The sequence below is a fragment of the Anguilla rostrata genome, chromosome 8 (genome assembly GCF_018555375.3).
Source record: "Anguilla rostrata isolate EN2019 chromosome 8, ASM1855537v3, whole genome shotgun sequence".
Taxonomy (NCBI): domain Eukaryota; kingdom Metazoa; phylum Chordata; class Actinopteri; order Anguilliformes; family Anguillidae; genus Anguilla; species Anguilla rostrata.
Window position 1 is genome coordinate 14,822,347 of NC_057940.1, and position 16,955 is coordinate 14,839,301.

At 40.1% G+C, this 16,955-nt stretch overlaps 1 long non-coding RNA gene across 6 annotated transcripts in view; it reads left to right on the forward strand.

Moving 5' to 3' along the window:
* Window positions 1-7,747: 7,747 nt before the first annotated feature.
* The window catches only part of LOC135260907 (uncharacterized), a 44,387-nt gene continuing 35,179 nt past the window's right edge, over window positions 7,748-16,955 (forward strand). For 3 of the 6 annotated variants that reach the window (XR_010331777.1, XR_010331773.1, XR_010331775.1), the window contains exons 1-2: window positions 7,748-7,980; window positions 15,075-15,188. This is a non-coding gene — a long non-coding RNA (uncharacterized LOC135260907). Of the gene's footprint in view, window positions 7,981-8,152; window positions 8,244-15,074; window positions 15,189-16,955 lie in introns of those variants that run through there. The other 3 variants (XR_010331774.1, XR_010331776.1, XR_010331778.1) reach the window with 3 other exon arrangements.

A 16,955-nucleotide genomic window follows, 5' to 3' on the forward strand; every position in this document is an offset into this window, starting at 1 on the left:
CACCTGGTTAGTGGGATCCATTTTGTGCATGATTACAGGTGTTGCCATGGCAAATAATCATGTTTTCACTACGGCAACGTTCTGCCCACAAAAAGCCAGTGATCAGCAGAAGAATTCAAATGAATTGCAATCAAGCTGTTTTGACAAGCTGAATTACACGCTCCTTTACAGGCTGGTGATGCTGTCTGCTTCTCTTCTCTTCTCTTTGTGAAAGCACGGATCTGTCTGAACCAAAGCCAAGAATGAACGCTCTGGAAGGGTACAACCGCAGGTATGAGACAGGTATTTTAGGGTAAAACCATCCCACAGTTATACACGCCTGTCTCAGTTCTGAGAACTCTGGCTGGGTTGCTGGGTTCTTACAGCATCAGACACTTTCTGCATGCAGTGCTTAATGGGACCCAAAGGCTATTCGTTAAAAAGGTCTGTTTACAGAGTTTACAGAGAAAGCTGTGAAATTGGTCCTGAGAAGAAGGTGATTGTTTATTAATACATAAAGATGGTGCAAATGCTGAAATGTAGTTTAAACACATTTAAATTATACACATATAGTGGACAAATCCTTACTGTAGAACCTGTATAGAGTATGTAGGTGTAAATCTGCAAAGCATTCTGGTCAAAATGTGATGGTGGGTGAAATCTACATTAAATATATTTTTGCTGTAAATCTCAATATAGTTTATAGTATAATATAGTAAAACAATCATTATTTAGCTACTTTATTAGAAACTGCCAAAGAAGCGATAGAAACATTATATACTTATTGCTACTTTGATTTTATTTATAATTTTATATCCATTTGCTTTTTTCCCTTTTATCAGATTAGCAAAAGAATAAAATGCTGGGTATGAACCTGTAGTTGCCCACTCAAGCAAGGCATTCAACCTGACTTTGTCTCGGTTTATTATTGGGCTGAACAAATCAAAACGAAATAAATAATACATAACAGACTTGGACATTAAAGTGTTATATAAATGATGCTTCATTTATCCTGTACCCATGCTTAGTTCAACAACCAATAGAAACTCCATTGCCCAGAGTGCACTGAATCTCAATGTACAGGGTTGACTCCAAGGTAAAGTTAAGCATTGCAAAACAGAGACCTGCCTGACAGCATATGCCTAAGATTATACACCTGAGCCAAGATTCAGAAGCTTTAGACAATAGGAAGCTTCCTCCCCACTAGCATCTGTCCTTAGGAATGAAAGAGTTCTTTTTCATGTGTCAAGCCTTTGTCACTATTGAGGTGAGTTATTCAGTTAAAGTGGTTACATATAGGACTATAGTCTTAAAGTCTTACGGACAAAATGAAAAAGAGGCTCCTTTTTGACGGGAGGGCAGCATTCAGAGAGATGAAACGATGGTCTGTGGCTTAGGCACGGAGCTGAGAGAACAGAGCCGTCAGCAGCTGCGTGTGGGTGGGGTGGCACGGCATTGTGGAGCCTGGCTTTACAGTCCTCATCTCGGTGGAGGTAAATATTACACATAAATATGTCTCTTTCATAAGAATGTGTGGCACAACCAGGTATAAAAGCACTGACTCTGGTGTGTCTATGGTGCTTTCTAACCCTCCCCCCGCCCGGCTGGACCGGCAGAAAGAAAGAGAAAGCTCGTCTGGCTAACAGATGAGGAAGGTGGTTTCCTGGATTACAGGCAGCAAATATTAGCGGCAGTTACGGTCACATAAGAAGGAACAGTTTATTCACTGGCGCAATTGGCTTTTATGTGAAATACTTGTCAGCGTGCCTAAATTCCCTTTTTACTCATGAAAAGAGGGCAAAGTGGTCAAGTCTTTGGGCCCAGCGCTTTTCTGGCTCGCTATCAGACGGCGTGGGTGTTCGGCTCCACAGCCAGAGGCTGTGAAAACACGGAGCTAAAACAGAACCCGGGATATTTGGAGACTTCCTGCACAGAAGAAGAAAAAGGACATACTGCAGTCTTCCCATTTCCAACAACCCCTTGGAAGGCTGACGCTGTGATGTCAAAGGGCCGCTGTCTGGGCATTCAGCAACGCGCCGGTGACCTGGGGGACGCCGCCATTTCACGTGGCATCCAAGAGGCGTCGTGAACGCGCTCCCGCTCTGACATGGAGCGTTCTAGCAGCACGGCAGCGACATGGCGATGACCTCGGCGCTGTGGCGATGTTGCTTCTTGGTCTGCGCAATAAAGCAAGGGAACCAGAGCAGGCTAATCTGATGCACCCCTATTCTGAGAGTGTTTGTTTTGGCCAACATTTTTCATAAACTTAGCATTCCCTATCAAACCTGAATCTAATTGCACATGGACCGCTGGAAAAGTAGGAAAACAACAGGAAATGAGTCCAGCTTTCTAAATGGTCACCAACAAGGAAACCTCCCCGCATGCTCTTGCAAGACCAGGGCAACTTGATACATGTTCTACATGTTCTAAAATATCTTTGTTTCACCACTCTCAAAATCAATGTGCTTTTTAAAGATGGTCCCTATCCTTTTCCTCCCTCTGACCTTCCATACTGAAATATTTTATAATAGATCCTAATAAATTCTAATTAAAATCAAATGAATGAATTATAACAGCAAGGCAGTGTAACTGCCATGAATTATAAGCCATCATGAAGCAATTTACCCTCTTTTGAATCATGTCATAGTTTATTGGGTGTATTAATTGGAACCAGATCAGCATAAGGGATACCTGGCACATATAGTGGGTCTTTCTCTAGACAGGCAAGTGTGAAATACTGGCAACTGAAGCCATATTTTTCTCTTTTACACATCAACCACTCGCTTATATGCCGAATGCTAATTTGGACTATGACGGCATCTTTGGAAGCAGAATTCCCGAATATGCTTACAGAATCTGATATCAGAGGGAAGCTATGTGAACATACTCGAGTGACAATAACAATAACAGTGCTGTAGGTCCAACTTACTATTTAATGGACAAATTTCACATAGAATGGACAAAGCGAATGAACTCATGCTGCGTATTTTAAGCAAATTGAAGTCACAGCGGGCTACAAATTGGACCGAGCTGTCGGTGTTGATTTTAATAATTCGCCGAATTAACGCACAGCTTCCCTCCGGCAAGTCCGTCACAGCGGACCACCTTCGCAGGGAAGGACACCCACTGTGAGGATGGAAATTTGGACGGTACTTCGCTGCTATCTGAGACCCCTGACTTCCACCACAAAGAGAGGCTAGTCCGCCAATCTTAAGACTCACACGAGCCACCCACTCATAGCCACACTAGGCATATCATAAACATCACCTGTCTCTGATTTTTTATGTTTTGCAATTAAATACATTTTAAAATTCCAAGCCCAGGTGCAATACCCACCCATTTCCTGGCCCGCCCAGCACTGCAGTACAGTCACTGAAATTCAGGAGAGCCCAAACTAGCACGTGCTAGGAAGTCTTTCATCACATTACATTTCATTACATTTCTTTGGCCAATACTTTCATCCAAAGCGACCTACAATAAGTGTATACCGAAGGCCACCTGACGACTACAAAATACAGGTCCGATAAGGTACAATACTCATTATGTAATCCATAGCGATGAACACCAAGTGAAGTTCTCACAGTAAGCATAGGCTAAATCTGAAAGTAATGACAAGTCAAAATAGAATGAGGCATGACAAGATATGATAAAGCTAGAACATCAAGATATAGCGCAATGTGAGTGCTGGATGAAGATACAAGTGTAACATTAAAGTGCTAGAGGATGAAGATGTTTCACATGAGGATATCTCCTGGAACACGAAAGGGACTTTTTCCGTGCTTATTGAGCGCTTTATGTATGATTCTCCACTTAACTAATGTCCACATAATGCCTTTGCCATTGAACTGCAATCTGTGAATATCGAGCAGCAACCTCGCTTCATTAATCCTGTTTCTCAAAGCCCTCCTCTGCCACCGCTTCCAGCTTCTGAAGCCTTACTTACGTTATTGGTTTACAGTACGCAATGTCTTTTCGTCTCTGTTTTCCTAAAAGGTCCACAGAGAGTATGGGCAATAGCATGCACACTGTAATAAAGGCTCACATAAAGGACTGGAGAACATGCAGCCTGCTTTCAGAAGCAGCTTGTATGGCGCTAACACATAGGCTATATCACACACTGCTTCTCAGGTTGTTTTTACTCAGTACATTTGACTCGTATTTAAAGTCCTGGGAGAAGAGATACACTGTCACATGTAAAACTATAATACGCTGAATAGCACCGCCGCTGCTGTTGGGGACCGTTTTGTGCTAGTTGCTAACCGCTTCCCCCCCTCCCGACACTCTGACAGCGTTTGTTATTCAGGAATTGTAAAACGCCTCTCGCGTGCCTGGTTCTGATCTGTGGTCGAGCGCTTCCAGAGAAGCAACTCTTTTCAAGCAGCGTGACAGTGGGATGCTCAAACAAACCCGCAAAGATGCCAGAACCACAAACAGTTCTGTCAAGGCCCTTGCAGTCCTATTATGTGAAATGACGTGAATTGACATTTACATTATGTACCATTATGTCGTTAGGCTGGATAGCATTATGAAGGTCAGAGCTGACATATCAATACACACAGCTTTTCATTTATTGTGTAGAGTGGCCAAATTCTTAAATTGCACAGCGTGCTGAGCCAGGGAAATTGCCCTACAAAGCACAACTCTCAGCATGTAAGCACTGCTAACCATTAGAAACTACGTGCAATTCATTTTAAACACTAAAAAAGGCAAGCAGACTTTACACTGCCAGTGCGGCACCCCAGGCCCTGCTTTGATCTCTGCTTGATAATTTGTCAGGTAATCTATAGGCTAATTGATCAGTGCTTTTGAAAACGGCCTCTGGATTTTAATTGACTCTGCGCGTGATTGCTGTTTACATTAGAGCCATATGAGCTTCCTGTCTGTGGCGGCATGCCCTATGCTGTGTGTGTGCTTCATAGTTCAGGTGTGGCACTGAGGGTGTGTTCTCTGAGCCCAAGAGGTAATCTTAGTTCTTCACAGCTGGTTGAAATGTTGTAGTGTGCGGGAGCACGTCCATTTAAGCCTCAGCGTGGTGTGCAGTCCATTTCTGCGTCACTGCTTGGACAATGTTCCCATCATGTTCAAAGCACAACTTTGTCTGTCTCTCTCTTATGTCTTATTTCCTCTCCTCCTCTCAACCTCTTTTACTGATTTTAACGATCACTGTTTTATTCTCTCTCTCTCTCTCTCTCTCTCTGTTTTTACTCGCGTAAAGCTTTGAATGCTTTGCTTTAGAATATAAATTGAGAATGGTATGCCACAGTAACTACTTTTGTTGACTTTATTCATGCCAAAGAGAGAATATTTCAGTGGAAACCACATAAACTTTTTGTGGGGGCTCCCAAATAGTTTAAAACAACCATCAAAATGTCCTGACCACTTATTCCTTGCTCCCTGATTGGGACTGTGTCTTTGGGTACTTACCTAAATACACAGGGTGTTATTGCTGTGTGTGGTCAATTTGTCAGTGAATTTATCTATTTGCTGCTGTTGTCATAGTGTTTTTTAGTTCCCTGATTCTGATTCTCCACCACTGCTTTTTAGGTGAAACAGAGCAGGTAATGTTGCAATAGCTCATGTTAATTCTCTGATTTCTTTGTGTGTTCAAATCCCAAATAAATGAGGCTATCATGGACTAAGGTCAGTCCTATAAGAGATTTCAGTTGTATAATAATATATACTCATACCAATCACAGGCTTTAAAAGCCACTCTGGAGAACACAGTGTTCTAAAGCAGTACTCTATCGTACGGTTCACACAGTACAGCTTTTTAACACAACCCTAGATTGTTACTGCGCTTAATATTCCAGCACAGAATGAAAATATTCAAAGACAGGACAGTGAGGAAAGTTGAAAAGGTTGGAAACATAATTGTCTTTTTCAAATTTTATCTTTATAATCATTTTTCATCCAGTTTTCTCATTTTCTAACCCTAACTGTAACCCTAACCCTACGTTTAAGCGAAACCACAACCCTAAACCTAACCCTGAATGCACTGCATTGGAAAGCTGGGGATCTTACTGAATTGAAAATGATTTAAGTGCTTTGTAGGCAATCTTACTGGATGAAAGAGAAGTTGCACAGCTTGTGCTTTGATGTGACTTATTTAGCTGCATATTTACAGAGTTAATTCAGATTAACTACTTTCCTCAAGGCTACAAAGGCCTTATCCCTGCCTATGATACAAACTTACCACCTACTGGCCAGAAGTTCAATGTTTCACTGCACAATGCCCTATTTTTATGCATTTTTATATCCCAATAACCATTTTAATAATATTAATTTATGTGTATAATGAGCAAATTGCCATTGGTGTGGCCATATTCAGAAGTTTTACACCGCACGCAATTTTTGTTTACGCCAAACCTGTAATATTTGCATTCAAATTAAATGAAAAGGGGCAAACAACTGCAAACATCCTCTGACCTGTTTGGATAAAAAGGTGTTTGGCGGGCGCGTGGGTTTACGGCTTCCAAAATGAAGCGAGACGTTTTCCTGCTCTGGCCTGCACGCAGGGTGGCTCCTCGCTGCTGGCAGGACTCGGGTTCGAGGCCTCTGTTCCCCGCGGCGTATCAGCCTCGGTGTCAGCCGCCCGGGCAGACTTGTGTTTGGCCGCGTGCCCCACGGATAGCTCCCACCTGCTGAAGAGGATTTTCCGTCCGCGGTACGAACTCGAATGCGCGCCGGTCCTCGGAGACGGGAACCCGGCGGTGTCGGTTACGGCCGTCTGAAGTCCCTTTGTCCTCCGCGGCGCTCGCTCGGGCCCGCGCCGCGGCCACGGAAGCCGGGCGCGAGAGAATGCTGTATCTCAGCATTAACAGGGTGTCGGGTTGCTCGAGGGAAGGAGAGAAAAGAAACTAAACTGGATTTTTATAAGAGTCTGATAAATCCCCATGTCTTTAGCCAAACAGAAGCGAGATTTAGTTCCTTCAGTTCCTGGCTAATGCAATATCCCCGCTTTAATTCGCTTTACTGGAACCGACTTCAAAACAGTTAAGGTGGTGATAGGACAGCATTTTATTTTCAAGACCTTAGCACGAGATTAGCAACAGCAATTTAACCTAATCTGCATCAACTTGCAGTGGACGAGTGTTGGGATAAGTTGCTTTATTTTAGTCTGTTAACTTACCATTTCTAAACAGTGGAAATTACAGAACCACAGCAGGCAAGACATAACTGAATACTAGATGCCATTAACATGGTTTTACTTTTTTTGAAGATTTCATCATATTAACTTTCAAATTACATCCTCATCAATGACACATCAAATGCTGTCTGATGAGTATCAATGACTTGCACTGTTTTAGTTACAGTGCATGTCATTGGTCATTAGTTTTTGTAACTAATCATTAGTTTTTGTAACTGTAATACAGTTACAACAGGAGGGCCGGTTTTCATCGACTGTTCACTACTGAGAGAAATTATACCTAATTTTCCAGATTTATTTGAGGAGTATTGTGCTGTTCCTACAGTTCAGTTTATTTAGTCTCCATTAAATTCCTTTCTCTATTTTTTGAAGGTAAAAATTCTAAGTGACTGTAGGAACAGCACAATACTCCTCAAATAAATCTGGAAAATTATATATACTGAGTATAATTTCTCTCAGTAGTGAACAGTCGATGAAAACCGCCCCTCCTGTTGTAACTGTATGTAGACTCCCTAAGAGGAGAACAGTGAATGCTGAACGCCCCTGCACTTTCAATGGTTCCTCCCTCAGCATATGTCTGGAGCGAACTTCCTTTCACTGCACAGTAGACAGATGGCAGCAGTGAGCCACAACAATTGGGTGCACAGAACTGTGGGACCCCAGCAGCACCAACTACAACAACTCATCCCCCCTCCCCCTAACCCACATCTCACTGCCTTTCCGTCTTCAGCTTTAAGAACTGAAACATAAGAAGAAAAAAACAGAAACAAGACAGAAAGGCCATATGAAGGAGGAGAGATGTGAAGCAGGAGAGAGAAGGGGGCAGGAGATGGCCAAGGGGAGGAGATCTTCAGGTAAGGACAGCTGTAATTGGGGGTGGGGGGTGGAACCTGTGTTTAAACAGCCGCTTAGGGAATTGCTGCCTGGATGGGGTTGGGGGTTGGGGGGGGAGCAGTGGGGAGGAGGAAAAAAGAAACACTTTTTCCAAAAATCAGTGGGGGCATGGGCAGGGAATCGGTGTCTGTCAAAAGCACGTGGGAAGGACAGGAGAGAGTGAAAGAGGGAGGGGATGGAATGGACGGCCGAGGGAAGGGAGCAGCGACTGAAGCGGGAATCGGTGAGTCAGTGAGTGGCCGAGAGGGACCATGTTTGTGAGCGAGGGAGTGAGGCGCGGAAGGAGAAAGGGAGTGAGTGAAAGAGGAAGGGGAAGAATAAGTGTATGCAAATGCAGGAGCAAGTGGCTTAAGATGCAGGAGAATCAATGGGCGAGTGAGTGAGGGAGTGAGCGTGTGAGTGAGTGAGGGAGCGAGTGAGTGCGCAAGCAAGTGTACGAATGAGTGAGTGAGCGAGTGGGTTAGTGAGCGAGCGAGCGAGTGTGTGAGTGAGTGAGCGAGTGAGCGAGCGAGCGAGTGAGTGTGTGAGTGAGTGAGTGAGTGAGTGAGTGTGTGAGTGAGTGAGTGAGTGAGCGAGCGAGCGAGCGAGTGTGTGAGTGAGTGGGTGAGTGAGTGAGTGACTGAATGAAGAAGCACAGGCAGTAGTGGTCTAAAGGGTGTTAGCTGTTACTCCAAATCCTCCGGTGAGACTCTCAGCCAGCCAAAGCCGGGATCGCGAGGGGAAAAGGCTTGTCTGAGAATGAGGCGAGACAGTTCTGGGAATGTCTGTAACAGCCATTTTTTTCCCTGGTCTTAGGTATTTTTTGTTTCATTTTATTTATTTTTTTCCAGCTTGGGAGGCTTTGCTTGCACCCTGAATCACACCATGGCTTTACTGAGTGATTTAAGGTGGCATGACGTGTCTAGAGTGATTTAAGGTGGCATAGCGTCTGTGGGAAGATTTAAAGTGGCACGGAATGCCTGTAGTTGGCGTCCCATTTTCAAAGCCTTCCCATGCGTACTCAAACAGTGTTCTCTTTTTAATTAGCTCTCAAGGTGGCTAACAGCTATGACTACAGTGATAGCACAGTCACCAGCTATCATGCTAAATATTTAGCACATTGCTTAGCTGAGAGAGTAACACAAGATACCTGCTGGCCTTTTCGCTGTGGAAACGTAAAACAGTTGTGTAGGCAATGCTGGATTTATAATAAACAGCATGCCACCCTTGGGTCATCAATACCACAAAAGCAAACAATAATACAATCAGATAAATCAGGATATAAGAATTCCTTCTCTTTTCATTGTCATGGTTTGGTAGATCCTAACCATTTTAATGTATGGGAGAAGGAAGATCCTTCATGGTCTTCATTTCATGTTATTTATTAAGGAGCCAGTTGTGCTCAGGTTACACCCAGTTACAAAAGTCACCTGTTATAAAAATCAGCATGCCAGCATACTTTCCATCCAGCCTCTTTGTTCAGTCGTTACTCACCTGCTTCCTGAATCACAACCTCTTGTATGTGGCCACCTGAGTCACCTGTTTTACACACCTACTCAACAACAGTATTTCATGTTGTACATTCTTATGAGAAGTTTCTATTTTGCTTTCTGTTATGACAGTTGGTCTCACCTGTGTCTGATATTAAAGATCTATCAAGCATATATATAAATATATATTCAGATCATGACACAACCATTAAACCATATTGTATACATATATACTTCTGATTCAAATCATGACACAACCATTACAAGTAACATTATATTCTCAACACACTGTTGAGTGCAAATTATCTAGTAGAACTTAATTTATCCTTATCCTAATTGCAGCTTATACAATCACAATCAATTTATATCTCTCTGTCTCTGTCTCTCTGTCTCTGTCTTTTTCTCTTTAAAAATATTCACTCACAGGCAAACATACTTTACAAAATAAAAGTCTTGAGAGTTTAAAATCTGTGAGTTTTCTAAAAAGAAGTAGTTTGCATTCACAAAGTATACGTTTTGTGTTGTTGTTTCTTTTGTTTTATTGATACAACAGATAGATTCATCACTGTTTAAGGAGTGATAACCAGACTTTACATACACTGTAAAATGACCAGAATGGACTCTATAAACTCTACGAGAGTTGAATTAACAATGGGCGTTTTACTATGTAGGCAGGTGAAAATGTGAAAGTCTTGCAGTATTTGACAGTTTAATGTTGTAGTTTAGATATTGGTTGCCATGGCAGTCTTATTTCTGCTGAAAGAATTTAAGGGAAATCATCCAAAACAGTAACCAGATATTCAAGCCGTGAGAGGTATTGACTGCCACTTTAAAACTGGTTCAAGCATGTATTTCAGTTAGTATGATCTAAGGAACCTGGCAAAAACACCGTAAAAAAAACCTATGGTAATAATAATGTATGTATAAAGACTTCTCAGTGTTTCCCTCATTTTTTTGTACAGATCCTATGTGAGAGTTGTGATTTTGATCATTTTTTAATTGAAAAAAGGGATTAATATTCTAGCATTTAACCATGTATGGGATATAGTTTGAAGTGCCATAATTTGCAGTTTTCACAAAAGTTTTCACTAAATTAAAAAATACAATAAAATACATTTCTAAAAATTATATATATATATATATAATTATTTAAAATTGTATTTTATTGTATCTATATATAATATGTGTGTGTGTGTCTGTGTGTGTGTGTGTGTATATATATACATATATATGGCTTTTGGTTTCTTTTTACTAGTTTTCATTGTATTTCTAATATTGCTGATTTTGTAGTACATCACTGTTTATTGATAAGAAATGTGTACAGCACTGATAGCAACTGCTTCTTCTGAGAAAACAGTAAAAGAGCTTTTTTCAGGCAGAGCACAAGTTTAGCTCTCTCTAAATAAAGCATTCGGGTTTAAAATGGAGGAGAAATGTGGTGGCACCGCTGCAGGGGAGAAGAACACTGAGTTCCATGGCGCGTAGCAGAGTTTGGTGCAGGGCGATGGCCGGTGGGAACAGGTCATTGGGAAACCATGCTGATTAAACTTTATAAAAAGTTTTAAAGGCAAATATATTACAAATATATTTGGAATTATTCTAAACAAATCTGCCCTCTGTACAAAATATATTATTATTATTATTATTATTATTATTATTATTATTATTATTAATGATAATAATAATAATAATATAAAAATAATATTAGAAATCCATACGCAACAAATAAAGCACTAATAGGTAATAAAATAAAATACTTTGCATTGCAGTAAATAAATAAATGTTAACTGTTTTGCTGTTATCATTTATTTTCATTCTGTACTTTTATTCACTTCTCTGACATGGTCAAGGTTAAATACGTGTCCATGAAAATGAGCTTTCATGTGAGCTGTTCACATTCCTTGTGATTCGTCAAGAGATCATTTATGTTGATTGTCCCATTCAATTCATGTGTGATGAATACAGCATTTCAGGATCAGTTCACTTTTTATATACTTATTATCGTTCCTTCATCCTCTACTGTCTTAATTTCAATGTAAAAATACCTTTAAAGATTTAGAAAGATTTTAAATCTATATTTTTTATAGAAGTGCTAAGTTTCTATTTTTTTAAGTAAAATCATTTTAATAAAAATGATTGTGTGGAATAAATATAAAGCTTAATAAAAAAAATTTATAAATATAATATATAATATTATATAAATATTATATTTATAATATAAAATGACAAAATGTAATATTACATAAGCATTAAGAGAACACTTAAGGATGTTCTTCTTTATAGTTTGATATCTATGTCAAGATATATGGGTAAAACAAAAAATAAAATTTAATTTGCAGTTGTATCTGAATGAATATGTTAAAAAGTCAATCTTTATACTACTAGACGAACATAAATAAAGACATACAATTATGACATGTACACAAGTGGTAAGTTAGTAATAAATATGTAATAAAATGACCATTAACCCATTAATACGTTTTAAATAATTTACTTGTATCATGCATATAATTTATTTATAATAATTCCTCATTTAACAGTATTTATTTGCCGACCATTATTGACCTTTGATTTGAGCAATATACTGTAATTTAAAAATATTTACATTTGCCACTATAATTAAATAATTTAGAAATTAATAAGTAATAATATATTCTGAGTGGTTCCCTGCCGTAAAAAGAACCCTATAAATAAAATATAGCAAGAAATATTTTGACAATGACTGCAAGGCAACAACTTTATCTGGGATCAAGACTGAGGGCAGACCTGTGTTTACAATATCCATACTAAATGGAATGAAATTGCTCCTTGTGTTGTGCATTTGGCAAACGTTTATGTAATGCATACAAAGGCTGCTGTAAAAGTCTGAAGTTTACACCTTCCTGAATAACACCCATTATAATAAAATTAAACTGTCTTGCCTGAAGGCAAATCTTAAAACCTTTGGCTGTAGATCTGAAGCACGAGTCTTCATTCTTCTTCATTTACACTGTGGTTTAAAGTTCGAAACCCAGGCGTTTCTGGGACAGAGACTGTTCATTATTTTCCCCTTCTTTTGTACATTTTATAGTAAGGACAATTAAATTAATAGCTGTAGCCGGAGGTCGACTGCATATTTTCTGGGAATATTAATAACATTGAGAGACCCAGGTCACGGGACATGCAATTCTTAAACATTCCTAAGGCGTTAAATTATCGTTTTTCATTTGGTGTGCATTGCACTTACAGAAGAGGGGCCAAATGAGAGCAGAGAACGAACTCACCCAGTTTAACACTTTTATCTCAGTTTTCTATATTTTTTTCCATTTAACACAACCCTAGAGTGAGGAGTTTGAAAATATGGTCTATTACACATGTGCTGGCCACCAAAGCAGAGAGGACAGAATGCTAATTGTGGATATCGGACATGCAGCTTTCATTAGAGTAACCTTTTCCCTCCCACAACGTTTACCCTGTGGCATTACTATATGAATATTACTTACGCAATTCTTAAAGATCAATTCAGCCTTTCACACGTGGCGTTTTAATTGTCTGACTAATAATTGTAGCGCAGTTTTTTATGCATGTTAAATCAAATTTCAGGGACAGGATCTGCAGAGTATCAAAGCTGTGATGCCTTAAATTTACGGTGCCTCGGTATAACATACAACATACAATAACATGCAGGTTTGTGTGTCATATATGCAACAGAATACTGAGTTTTCTCTGTGGATATTTTATTTGTAAGTTTTTTTTTTTTTTAAATATTGCAAAACACAAATAACCCTGAGATCTCTGCCTCATTCCCCTTTCTTTGTGCTGTTCATTTTTCCCTCCCTGTGCCTCCCACTTTCCTTCCCTTCCTCCCCATCCCTCTCTCCCTTTCTCTGACTAAAACAGTGGGCTATGTAGCAGAGTCTGTCTGGAGCTGACGTGCCCTTGGCCACCGGGCTAATTCTCTGTTTGAGCTCTAGTCAGATAAGAGGAAGAAAAAGGCAATATACAGAAAAGAACTGGGCTAAAACCAAGCATGCAATTTATTTATTCTAGAGGGATTTCTCTCCTGAATTTAGCCAGTACATTACATACCCTTTATTTAGGTTTATGGTCTTTTTGGGAGTGATTGGATGGGTCTAGGTTTCAGTGCCTGCCAAGGTCTGAGCAGTTTGCTATGTCCAAGACCAGTATTGAATTGTTCAGCTGTTTTTCTGTCTGAGCAGGGTAGCTGTATTTGATTTTGTTTTTGGAAGACACAGTGTTTCAGTGTTTGGTTGGACACACACTGACACAGACACACTGGCACACACACACACACACACACACGGACACGAACACACGTTCACTCTTAAACACACGTACACATCAACCTACTTGTCACACACATTTAAACAGATACAGTTACAGTGAGAAGGGTTGGGGGGAGTGGGAGTTTGGAGGATGTGAATTGGGGGTTGCATGTAATGGGGGGGGGGGGTGAGTGCAGGGGGTGGACGAGGGTGTCACGTTCAGTAAATTTATGAGCGAATAATGAATGGTCTGTGACGCAGACAGACTCCATAGTGTTTGCGTCAGCTCTATCTCCTACGGTCAGTTCCCAGCCAAGACGAGGCAGGAGATTTCATTGGGGGGGTGGGGGGTCTGGATTAAATGACCTCACATTCTAGAAGGCCACAGCATCTCTCTGCCATCGGATGCCTTGATGTCCATTTAAAGACACAGAGTATAGATATTTTCCCACTGTCCAAAGAGGTATCAGTTGTTACTGACAGCACACTGTTTGTTAAATTGTGACAATGTTTTCATCAACCCATTTTTAAAAAGTGACAATTTAATTTTTTTAACAATCTTTTCAAAAGTTAAAGACAGTTGACGCTTTTTATTGTCCATGTCAAACATTTTTTCTGTGGAATCTTCTAATTTCAAAATTTCAATTTTAGTTTATAAATATTTTTTCATTACTTTTATTATTTGTATACATTTGTATATTTGTATATATTCATATATTATATTGTAATACATATAGATTTGTTATTTTTGAAAATAATACATATATGCATTAAATGTAAACCAAGATTTCAAAAAAATACAGATGTTCATTTGTGTTTGTTGCTACTACTCTAGCAATACTAATATTATATGATAATATTATAATAATACTTTATAAAATAATTTGTAATAATAATAATGCTGTTTCATCATTTTTTAGTTTGATATCTATTTTGATATCAGATTACTTAAATATCAATATCAATCATGCAGAATAAAATTCCATAAAGACCAAAAAGAATTGTAGAATTTCACAAATGTACGTTACTTTTTTATTTTTCACAAGCATTATTTTTTGGCCAGCCACCTTTCAGTAAGCAGAAAAGCAGAGCTACTGTGATCCAAACCAAACTTATTAAATGCTCAAATTATTTCTTGGTGAATGTCTCCAAATCAAACAGTTACACAACTGATTTCAACCTCGGGCCTGGCAGTTTTAGAATGCATGTTTCCCAATGTGAGTGCACTGAGAGAAAGAGAAAGTTAAAACATGGCAAACACGAGCTACAGACTCTGTGTGATATCGGCTAATTCAAGTTTCTTTGCGTTCTTTGTGACAGGAGCAATGGGAGTGGTTGTACGTGTAAACAGAGGATTCATTGAAATCGGTTACAGTGCCTGTTCAACCTGAAACGTCTCTGGAGCAGCACGTTTTTGTCACACCACAGAAAATGGTAATTACCTTGTCTGAGCTTGCTCACTTTCCAGCCCCGACAAAGGTGACTTTTGTCCCAGCATGACGCTGTGCCGGGGCTGAGCGGCTGAACGGGCTGGCTCTGAGGCGGCGTTGTTCCCCTCAGGATTGTGTTTTCACTCGCACACTTTCTGACTGCCACTGACACGCTGCATGCCGAGCGGGAGGCCATTTTGAAAGATGTCTCTGATCCGGCTCCTTGCTACGCGTTCTATTTTTCTTTTTTTCTTCTCACACCGCTAATAACATCACGTGCTTGTGACTTCTTCAAAACATCTCCAATCTTTCAGCCATCGCAGGCTACCAGTTCTAAAAATGATGTGGATTTCATATTTGCACATATTCGTACAGGATGTTTATGTGATCGTAAACAATGATAAAAACCTGAAATAATAGGATTATCTGTTGAATAACATTGCGCGTTGTACGTTCTGTCTTCTGCAAACCATTTTTTTTAATACTTGTTTTGACATGTTTTGCCAAAGTTTTTATAACCGTTTTACAGAGAGAGAGTGTGAGAGAGAGGGATGGATGAAGAGAGAGAGTAGCGAAAGGAGGAAGAGAGAGAGAGAATGAGTTTTAGCTGAATTTCTACCCCTCACATGTGTAAACACAGCAACCTGCATTATTGCATGCAGGTCCTTCTCTACCCCTAACAGCACATGGATGACCGAGGAGTGGCAGAACTGGAATGGGTAAAAATCAGTGGGGCCCCTACCCACCATGTACCCTAACGCACCGGGGCCACTTGGCAGGGGGGCCCGCGTAGCACCCCATTATGGCACACTGATTGGGAGGGTGTGGGCCTGCTTTGCTGCTGTCAGCACTATGTTATGTAACAGCACTGAGCAGCACGGACACACAGAGGCCAGTGTGTTTCAGAGAGGAAGTCACACTGCAGCCTTTCCTCTGGTACCCCATTGTGAACCCCCCCCCCCACCACCACCACCACCACCACCACCAAACACCCCCTGCATCAGACCATGATACACACATGGACCGACTTAGGACTTATAAATGCTTTAAAAATCTTTGGTGTTACTCATTTTATAGTTTTATTGGAAAATTTTAAAAAGGAAAAATAAGTAAATTACATTTGATGATTAAATGAAATTGCTGGTGAATGTTTACTGCGAAAATCACCAGAATTAAGCCTGAACATGATTAGAATTTAAATGTTGAAACATAGTTATATAAGAACTAGTTGATTAGTTAATACACTGGCCTTTCTCTTTGACTTGGAGCTACAAATGTGAGTATTTTTTTAATTATTTCTTATTCTTAAAAAATAAAATTAAGTTTATTGTTATATTCGTAATGTGTGGTTTGTTTCAACTAGATGAAGCTGAACAGTAAGCATAAAGGTTGGCGTAAATTTGAATTAAAAAGATCACTATATCGAAAAAGATGCCCTTGTCAGATGGCTGTGTGGTGCCACTGTGAAAACAAGGCGTGAGACACCAGAGTTTAGGGGCCACACAGGAAGCTTCTGGTCCAGGTTACCCCCGGGGAACCAACTCCTACTGCTTTCAGTACATTCTGGTTGGCATGTTTCCTCATTAAAGGGTTAAATTCCAAACGCCCTGGAGAACAATACTCACTGTTCTCCACTCAAACTGCTCTCAGCTAATATTTCCTCACCGCTGCTAGAATCTCACTATTTAAAATATAAATTTCCTGTGTGCACACTCTCACTCTCTCTCGCTCCCTCTCTCTCTCTCTCTCACACACACACACACTCCACACA